Source organism: Molothrus ater, chromosome 3, assembly GCF_012460135.2.
Source record: "Molothrus ater isolate BHLD 08-10-18 breed brown headed cowbird chromosome 3, BPBGC_Mater_1.1, whole genome shotgun sequence".
Classification (NCBI taxonomy): Eukaryota; Metazoa; Chordata; class Aves; order Passeriformes; family Icteridae; genus Molothrus; species Molothrus ater.
In genome coordinates, this window is record NC_050480.2 from 78617640 (window position 1) to 78628759 (window position 11120).

An 11120-nucleotide genomic window follows, 5' to 3' on the forward strand; every position below is an offset into this window, starting at 1 on the left:
AGGGCACTCAAGAGTTGCCAAGCAGCTATAGCAGAGCACATCTAGGTGCAGACTGTTCCTTCAATCTATGAGGGAAGCATGTTTATTTTGCAAGACAGGAGAGATGTGCTCGACTGGTTTTCACTCCCACCCTAGGGAAGGCTGTGCATCACCACTCTGTTTCTTCACAGATCTAATCATCTGCTTCATCTCTTCACCTTGCAAAAAGCTGCTGCAAGGAGCAGCCTGGTAATAAATTTGCTGCCTCTTACACTTCAGATCCTCAACACAGTCAGCAAACTTCTCTCCCTCCACAAATTAGGCTGCCCAGAACGATGTTTCCCAAACAGGCCAGGCTTGGCCTGGAATACTCTTTGGAAGATGCTATCCCACAGCCCCAGGCAAGCCTGAGCATCTCTGCAGACATGGAGCTTGCTAAGGAATGGTCCCCAGTTGCCCTGGATCTAGCTCTGGAGTGAGCTGCCACAGAAAATAAGTCGAGTTTTGGAAGAGGGTGCATCTCTGAGCAGCAGAGGGGATCCGACAGGCAGTCTTTGTCCTCATCACTGGTCTTTTCAGCATAAGGAAAAAAATATTACAAGGTTCAGAGTTTTCCCTACAAGAAGCTGTGAAATTCATCAGCAGCCAACAAACAGAGGGAATTCTCCATTTGAGGTCTTTTCAGGGAATGAGACTGTACAACACTGTTAGTGCAGGAAAGCATAGAAGGCACATTTTCTGGGGCTGCAGGCCACTGTTAGACTCCAGGAATGTTTATATGAAGGGTCTATTAAAGTTTCACATAAAGGGTCAATAACAATCAGAATACATAAATGTTTATACACATTAGCAAACATATAAGCTACCATATAAATTGCTTATGCCCATCCATAATACCTACTTTCATCTCATTTGTATTACATACATCCATGACGCTTATGAGGATCCATGGAACAAGTTAATCTGTGATACAGATTAGGCATGACCTAAATTTTAGTCTGCATCTCTCATGTGTTCTCTCAGGACAAAGATTTTATTCAGAGAGCTCTGGTTCCTATAGGTGGCCTCTGTGCCCACAGGGGCTGCTGCACAGCTCAGGTACCTGCCTGCATGGATGCAGACACAGCTTGAGCATCCACTCCATGCGAGTTCAGGGCTGCCTGCACCCACCTGGGCAGAGATGCTCCAACATCCCTTTCTTCTCCTTTCACCCATATTCCACAGACACAAGCATCAAACAAAACAAAAAGAAAAAAACCAAACAAACAAATGAAAAAAGACGCAATATGAACCTCACTGCTTGCACTCTTCATGTTGGCTGCCTTGATGCTACAGCGAGCAAAGCATCAGGGCAAAGTGGGAGGAGCATGTGCAAAGAGAGAGAGGGAAAACAGATCACACAAAGAGGAAATAAAAACACAAACCAAAACATGTAACAGACAAGAGCAGCAGCAAAAGATGCACATTCAGGAGACAGGCACTGATGAGGCTGCCATGTGAAGGGATGAGAGGAGCAGGCCATGGCTGTGGGTTCAGCAGGCTCTGTGATGCTCTCATTCCCACCCAAACAGCCGCCCCACAACTGCCTTCTCTGTGCCTATCTGCCTTGGCTGAGACCAGCATGCAGCAGTTCCCAACCCAACAGGCAGCATTTAAAAACTCAGGGATAACCTGTGAGCCCAGGGAGGGCAGCTCTGACAGATGGGCAGGGCTGGATTTGGCTGCAGGGGCTGCAGCTCCTGCCCGCCGCTCACATTAGTGTAAGCTGCCCTCCTCGGGTTCACCACTTCAGCAATCACATAATCCCTGGGATTTAGGCAGCAAACAGAGTGCCTGCTCAGCAAAGGTCTGGAAAAGGTTGTGTGAGGTACAAAAGAGGGAACCAGAGGACTGGCTTGACCCCGGTGTGATACAGGGTACCAGCAGCTGGGCAGCACGGAGATCCCATTTAAAAACCCACAAGCTTCAGATGCATCAGGGAGATGATGTGATTCCAGCTGTGTAAAGCTGGAATTCCTGGCACCAGATGTAAATGCCAAAACAAGAGTTAATCCCTAAGACTGCCTGTGCCATTCATGAAAAGAAATGAGGCACCTTCCATCCCTCTGGAAGCTGTTGTCTGACACTGGCCAGATAAGCTGCCCCTTCCCCTTCATCAGCTCTAAGGGGTACTGGGTTTACCAACCCAGATACAAATCTCTTTGTCATAAGCATAGAGACTTCAATGAAACTAATGCCAGGACTTTTCACACGTGGCACTTGCTTTTCATGCTACCACAGGCCTGCTCCATCCCAGCAGCTCATTGCCCAAGATGAATAAACTTTGACAGTGATATTTAGAAATATGCATCTTCTGCATCATTTCAATGAAGTCTGAGGGCAGTGGCTTTATGTAATAATTAACAACTGTTTGGGAAAATTATTCATTAAGTTTTAAGGGCAACATTATTTGTCATACTTGTCCTAATTAAGATCAGCACCAAGGAAATGTGGCTGCCTTGTGGGAAATTACTCTTCTTGCAGACAGTACAGGAAGCCTCTTGAAAAGTGAAGACTTAGCAACAAGTGCCTGATTATGAGAAAGGCTGGATGCACACTGAAACCTCAGCTACCAACACATACCATGGTACTTCAGCACTGACCTGGTGCTCCCACACCTCAAATCCCATTTCAAGGCAGCAGCACCACAAGCAGAGCTAACAAAACCAAGCTTTAGCAACCTTCAGCTCTGTGAATGGAGCCACAGCCCTGCAACACAAGGCTAATAATATTTTTTGGACACATGGATCTGGGTAACACAAATGACACGGTGATTCAGCTTAATTACAAACTTCCTGTTAGAAATATCAAGGTTCCTCCAATAGCACTGTCAATTGTTCTTCTGACTCATCCAGTTGTTCCTGTAACCTCACAAAACAAAACCTCTTTTGACCCTTAAGGTATAAATAATTAAAAAACCCATTATTTTGAAAGAGTACCTGGCAATCCATAGTTTCTGGAGCACCATAGTAACACACACAGAGAATTACAACATTCTGCTTAGGGACAGTGGCTTTTATTAGAACCTCCATTCCCTGAAAGACAGCTGTAAAACACCCATTCATCCCTCATTTGGAAGAGGCACATTAACTCCCCACACCTTCATGCTTCCAATAAGGTCAGATCATCACTAGTCAAGGGTGAATCAGAAGTCCACCCATTCCAGGCCAATCTTTCAAGGTCATTAGTTAAGAAAGTCTTGCTGATTTGACACACAGGCTTGAACCTTCCTGCAATTTAGCTCTACCTTAAAGCACAGAGCTAGGGACCCAACAGGAAAAATTAAAGGGCACTACACCCATTTCCATCTCAAAGCCTGAGTCTTCCACGTGAAAACAGGACCCTCATACCCAGTTTCAGGGGGAAAATACATTCATGGTAAACAGAGACAATTCAACCCACAGCAAAACAATTCTGAGCCTCTCTACCTCAGCAGAACCTCCAGCACAAAGCAAGAAGCAGCCTCCTTACCAGAAAGCTCTACAGGCTCCCAAAGTAAGAATGGCTTTTTTTTTAAAAAAAAAGCCATGTTTTTAACTTACCTCTCAGGAGGTCTTGAACATGATTTGCAAAGCCTCAGGACCAAGTGGGCTCCCACAGCACACAACAGAGCATCACCCCAGGCTCCTGGGAGGCATTAAGGCAGCAGTCAGTTAATTAGGGTAGGGTTTGCAAGAGCCTCCCAGCCTTCTCTCACAGACAATACAGAGTGGCAGCATTCACTTCATCAAGGGCAGGATCAAGTTATTTGTGGCTCACAGTAGCCCACTTCTTCCTCCTCAGGTTTTTGTCTCTCTTTGGCATAAACAACTTGAAAAGCCTGTGCAGCTAATTCCCAAGTCCTACACAACTGTGAGACTTCCTTTCCAATCTCCCTTTGGTGAACTCTAAAATGACACATGGGGCATTAACAACCCCCATAATAAACCCTCACTACTATGACTTCAAGATCTATTTTTTCCATTAGTCTGTATTCTATTTAAGAACTTGATTTTGGGAGGCACAAAAGACCTGATTTTCAAAGATGCTGTGATTGAACAGGGAGGGGGGAACAGAGATGTACAACTCTTCTGAAAATCACATCTCACACCGTGAAACCAAACACTGAAAAACTACCAGCAAGAACTCTATTTTTAGTTATCCTGTATCACAGTAGTCACCATCCCCAAGCAAACTTTCTGGCAAATATTTAGAGTAAGTCTCACAACCCCATGCTTTGTCAACAGAGCTCAGTGATAGCCATAGCAGCTGCAGGCACAGCACCTGCAGCACTGCAGACAGCATTGCTTCAGCCCGTTACCATGGCACTTCTGGTGGATTCTGCCTGTTTGCATGTAGAGGAGGCAAGAAAAACCTACTATGTTTTTAATATGTGATAAGCAGGGCACAACTAATCCCCAAATAAAATGGCTTTCAGGGCTCATCTAAGCCAGGCATTTGAATTTTCACACCAGGCATTTGTGGCAGCTCTGAAGTGCACTTTGCTGTTGGAGAGCTTTTCCTGGATGGGTGTTGGTACAAGTCACAGTCAGAAGCAGATGCTGTTGTGCCCAGGGGTGGTGAGGCTGCAGCAGGAAGAGCTGAGGTTGGGCACCACACTGCAGCCAGCCCCATCCCCTGCCAACAGCCACATCCCAACACCTTGGGGCTGGCAGCACTATGAACACAGGTTCAATCCTCTAAGCCACCCAGGTAAACACCCGACAGGGAGCCCCTGCACTTGTGCAGTTCAGGAGATGCAACATCTCAGTTTACAGCACAGCCCATTTAAAATGAATTTTAGATGAACTACCAGCACAGCAATACATGGGGTTTTTTGCTGCAAGTCAGATGCACTCCCCCTTGTACCTGCTTTAAGTAACACCTGATGCTTTTGTTCAGCAGCAGAGGTTCAGGCCTAATAAACTCACCTTTAACCCCTCAACCTCAATTCACCATGTGATTGCACCCAAATAATTACTCCTGGACTGACACTACCCTGAGCTGAGAACTAACCCCAATTAGAGGATCTGTAGGACAGAACAAAAAGCCCCTCTCTGCTCTCTTCTCACCCCATTAAACCCACCTTTCTGCTTGGACTGCTTTTATCTGCTGAAGGCTTCAAGGAGAGCCAGAGAGCCATGACCTTGATTCCTGAGGGAAGAAGTTAAGATTAACAGACATTAGAATCTCTTCCCACTGAGGGCACTTGGGGTGGCACTTGAAGAAGTCCTTCTCTACAGGAGCTATACTGCTTGTTTGCTATGGCCCCAGCACCCCAAAAAGAGCACAGCACAGTCCAAAAAGGGCTCCCAGTGAGGTGAATAAAAGAGAGCACAAACAGAGGTCTGGCATTCACTAAAATACATGACATATCTGCAAGAAAACCACTCCTATCCTCTGCTGTTGTGTTGCATGGTGAATTAGCACATACAATGCACTTCCATTTACAGAATCACAGGGTGGAAGAGACCTTCAAAATCATCGAGTCCAACCCATTCCCTGACACCCATTCAACTAAACCGTGGCACTGAGTGCCACATCCAGTCTGGTTTTAAACACATCCAGGGATGGTGACTCCACCACCTCCCCAGGAAGACAATTCCAGTACTTTATCCCCCTTTGCGTGAAAAACTTTTAATATCCTAATATCCAGCCTATATTTCCCTTGGTGCAGTTGGAGACTGTGTCCTCTCATTCTATCAGTTACTACCTGGAGAAAGAGACCAACCCCCACCTGACTACAACCACCCTGCAAGGAGTTCTAGAGAGTGATCAGGTCACCCCTGAGTCCCCTTTTCTCCAGGCTGAAAACCCCCAGCTCCCTCAGTTGTTCCTCACAGGGTTTGTGTTCCCAGCCCCTCTCCAGCCTCATTGCCTCCTCTGGACACACTCAAGCATCTCAATGTCCTTCCCAAACTGAGGGCACAGAACTCGATGCAATATTCAAGGTGAGGCCTCACCAGTGCAGAGTACAGGGGGAGAATGCCCTCCCTGCTCCTGCTGGCCACACTGTTCCTGACACAGGCCAGGATGCCCTTGGCCCTCTTGGCCACCAGGCCACTTAGTCCCATGTCTGTGAGGTCATAAGAAAAACACCCATGCTGCAGAACAGGCAGCTCCCCCAAAACCCACAGCAGCCTGTACCCCATTGCTATGAAATCCTGAGCAGAGCAGGATTTGCACGTGTAGCCTCTCGCCCTGCACTCAGCAAAGCAGCCAGCTTTGTGGATGTGGAGCCCATGCCATTCACAGAGGGAGGGAGGGAGGGAGAGCTCCTGCAGGCAGCTCTCCCCAGGTGTGACAGCCACCTGGCACTGCATAAACAGCCAGGGCTTGGCAGTGTCACCGAGCTGCTGGAGCAGCTGCTGCTTTCCTTACCAAGGAGCCCCCCTGGTGACAGCCACGTGTACTGCCTGAGACAGGGAACGTGCTACAGCACAAATTACTGCACAACAGGACAGCTGAAAGACAACATGAGAGGGGGCAGAGCGGTGGGGTGTGAGCAGGCACGAGGTCATGGGAACACCCATCTCTTCCCGGAGACCTCCAGAGCCACCTGTGCCACCCCAAGGGGCACGGCAGCACCCTGCCCTGCCGCCCTGCTGCTCACCTCCACACAGCCTCTGCCACCAGCTGCGAGACCATTGGCTTTGGAAAGCCCTTTCCCAAAAGGCTTCTTCAAACAAAACTACTCCATCGTGGTGAACAATTTTCCCTAAGCCACACAAAATTCCTTCCCCTGGGGAGCCTGCAAAGCTACACTTGAGTGTATAGGCACATTTAAATGTTTCACAATCTGCTTTTGCATGTGTTATTTGGGGATATAAGTGGTGAAATCACATCTGCTTCTTGAATATCTACACAGCAATATTTAACATTTCATTTGAAATATTTTAGCTTTAATTAATTTAAATGCAACCCGGCCATCCAACTCTTCACATATAATCCCAGGGATTTAGCAGCAAATGCAGCATCACAGCTAAATAATGGAAAGGTGGAAAAATTAAAAACTTACCATAAAATTAGCCTATTTAGCATAGTAAATAGCTTTTCAATTTGACAAGGGATAACCATTTTATGAAAATGTGTATTCAAAATAATCCTGTTAGGTGGCCCAACATTTGCCAGTCTTAATCCACACACTGCAATAAACCCCGATCAGAATAAGTTTTCCAAAGTCTGTATATCTGTGCATATTTATAGTACTATCAAGAGTAACTGCAGTAGTAATATCAATAGAATGAAATGCAATTTTCACAAGCAGTAATTGAAACAGCAAAGTTATTGCTAACCCTCCAATAAACCTAGTGTGTTCTGCCTAAAGTTATTTCCAAATCCAATATACACTTAATATTTCAATTTCTTTTATGAGTGAATTACATTTAGTCCTCCTTATAGCTGACATTGCATTTAAGTGACATTGAAGAAATTTACAGCCAGAACAGACACTAAACACTTGCCCCAGCCAATATTTCCCCATCTTGAAATGTCCCTTTCTAAAACACTCCCTACCTCCAACCCTGTTTCTTACCTTCACCCAACAGCTGCTCATTGCTCCACAGTTTCCCTGCCAAGCCACTGCTGCCTGCTGAATGTTAACTTTTAAAGCAAAGAAGTGCAGGGGTTTTGTTATTCCTTTTTTGAGGTTCACCTAGAAAATAAGTTCAAGAAGAGATAAATCATTCAATTAAATACCAAGAAGAGACAGAGATAGGGAAATTCAACTGTCAACATAATCTTTGCTACTTATAGAATCAGGATTAAACTAAAGCAGGTGGCAACTCATGACTGCTGCTTGTGTCCTAAATCAGAAGAATAGATTTCAATGTCTCCCAGAGCAGAGATCCAGGGCTGGGAAGATGGAGATCCATTCTGAAGCACTTCAACATACTCACTGCAAACTCCTGGATTACATCAAACCAAAATCATTACAGGAAGTGCTAGAGCCACCACAAAAAACACTGCTGAAGCCAAATGCTTCATCTTGGTTTTGAATCATATCACGGCTTTCCTGCTTGAGTATTTGGGAGATAAATGCTGACAAAATATTTTCATTTTAATGAGGCAACATCTACCAGAGAGAAGCAGGGAAGCTTTGGCCAACACCAGTGAGAAAGCAGACTCCCTGCAGTCCCTGGCAGCAGAGCAGCCCACAAGGCTGCAGAAGGATGCTGGAAAACAGCAACACAAGGCTGGTGTTTGCTGCTGCCTGCCTCAGATCCACTCGAGCTCACAAATGCCTCTGAGTCAGAGCACTGGGAACACCTTGGGGAGCACCTGGGAGCTGCATTCTGACTGAAAGGACAAACAAGGTATGCAGCTCCCTACCTAAGAGAAGGGTAGGAAAAACACCTGGCAATGTGGCTAAAGGTATCAGAAACTACCATCAAAATGTGAAATTAAAAGCTGTGTAAGCGCTGTGTAAGTGCTCATCTGCCAAAGATGCAGATGAGCATGAAGTAGGAATGTGGAATGAACAGAAATGCACTGTCCTTCCCTGGTGCTGCACCTTTGGAGCCAGGAATCCAGAGATGCCCTTTCTCCAGAAATATATGCAGGATATACTTAGATTGCAAGAACTGATTTGCCTGAATATTAGTCCTTCTGCAAATCAATACCTGCAGGCATCTTTCTCTAGGGCCAAGTACCTCAGTCTTCATGACTGGCTTCATTACCCCACAATTTGTTTGGATGGCATTAAGTCTTAGCTACCTGACAATCCATTTACTTGATCCTTGTTAAAATGGAAATCTAGCAAAATATTGAACTCAACTCTCTGCTAGACCCAATCCAGGGCATGCAAGAATGACCCAAGCCATCCCTGATTCTATCAGCAGCATTTTGTTACAGAAGTAGCAGCACCCCCGACTCCAAAAAGAACAGAAATACAGCTCAATTTTTAAGGGTTTTTGCAAGCTCAACACTCAAGATTTGGACACCTAAGAACTGCAAATTCTCTCCTACTTTCAGCTAAGTCCTACAGTAATTAGAAAATACAAATTACTTACCAGTGACAGGTAGCAGAAACCGGCCTGGGATATTTTTTCCCCAGTCTGCATCTCAGAAGCACTTGAGTTTATCCAGCACTGGACTCTTCATAGTAGGCCAAGAGAAAAACTTCAACACGTGTTCAGCATCAGGGAAATGCTCCCAAGTGCTGTAGGGACAAAGTGGTATCACTTGTGGCACAAACTACATACTGCAAAATAAACAGGAGAAAAGCAGAAGTAATTTGGTTATTCGAGAGAATTGAAAGAACATTTCACTAAGGTATTTTTCTCTAGATATTTGAAGTTTAAGAAAAAAAAAATACTAACAGCTGGTATTCCTTCTTCACCCAATTCAGAGTCCCACACCTATCTCTAAGAGCAGATACTAAACTACAGCTACCATTTATCTGCTGATTAATGATCTCAGATCTCATCACTGGGGGCTGAGATATTCTCTAAAGGGATTTTCCCCTCATTTCTCTGCAGGCACAGGAAGCATCAATATTATCATTATTTCAAAAATCCATTGGGCATAACTTGAAATGTAAAACCAGTGTCTGACACATATTAGACATTTTTCCTATTAGCTGCATCTTTCACCATTAATGTAAGGATTGTTTTACCACAGAAACCAAGACAGTCTATGTGGCTCATAGGATCTCAGTCCCAAGGGATGAATTCCTAATAAAAAACTAGCTGTCCATCAGCAAACAGGACATGAGTCTTAACTCTGCAGCTCTTAAACCTGTCCTGATGAAAGCATTTATTTCTCATAGTACATTTTGCAGAAAAAGAGGAGCCAAAGCTCCAAGAGGTAATCAACAGCTTAAGATAAGGCAGGCTGTGAAAAATAGGCTTGGAATGAATAAGACAACTCCCTTCACTCCCTGCTTCTGCCAGGAAAAGTTTCTGATTGAGAAATGGTGTGGAGGAAGTGGTTACCCCTTCAGGGATCACACCAGACTGTTAATGTGCCTTCAGAGTCACAGGCTGACTGTGCCCTGTTGCAGCACAAGCAGCTGCAATTGTTCTCTGACCTCTTCTGGGCACAAATTCCTGTAATCACCCTCGGAAATTTGAGAAATCAGGGGATTTTCTGCTTGTTACACTCTGATGTTGCAGTTACTTCCTGAGGACAAGGCTGACATTAGGGTGCTTCTTATCATTGTCAATCACTGCCAAGATTTCAATGTTTGACATGTAATGTGAAGTGAAAATGTGTCAAATAAGGAGTTATGGAAGCTTTCTTACCTGAGCCCCTGTGTTTGGCTTTTTTAGCAAATTCCAGTAAAAAATGTAACACGAAGAACTATGTTTGAGGTTACTCTTCTCCCATTTTATCTGCAGCTATTAAAAGCCATTAATTTTAACAGCAATAAAGAAACACAGGGGGTAGCTAGGGATCAGTTATGCATAAATTTACCACTGACATTACAGCATTGCTGCTGCATCATCAAACACATCCAGTTTTACTTATCCCTCAGTATTTTTTCCTCTACTAGCCTAATCACTTTCCATTTTTCTGTGGCAATTGCAGAGAGCCATTCTGATTCACTCACAAAGAAAAACATCTGCACTTTCATCACTTCAAATTTCTCCGGCTTCTTTCAACTCCACTTCAAAATATATTCCAAAAGGCCATTTCAATTTTCATTGAAATTTATTTGAGGGAGTATTAGTTATTTTTTAAGGAAATAAAAAGACTTATCTCTTCAATTCTTAAGAGGATCAAGTGTCAAATTGGAAAGTAATCCGTTTTCAGTAAACAAGTGTTTCATCAAGACTTGGACATAATCTGTTCAAACTAAGCAACAGCAAGACATTTCAACCTTTTGAGAACAGAGAATTAAAATAGGTGGGATCATTTCAGATGCAGCTTTTCTCCAGACTGTACAGGAAAAACTGACTTGCATTGCAGCAGGTACATATACCAAACCTAAGGCATTCAAACATCAGCAGCATGAGTAAAATTACCAACAGCCACAGCAAGCCTTGCTCTCCTTCTGAATGACTTCTAATTCTTATCTAATCCATCTCTAATGGGTGCACAACTACAGTATCTATTACCCCCTAAGAGCAATGCTTGGCTAAAAGGAATGTTCTTCCTACTTCCCATTATAACTGATTACT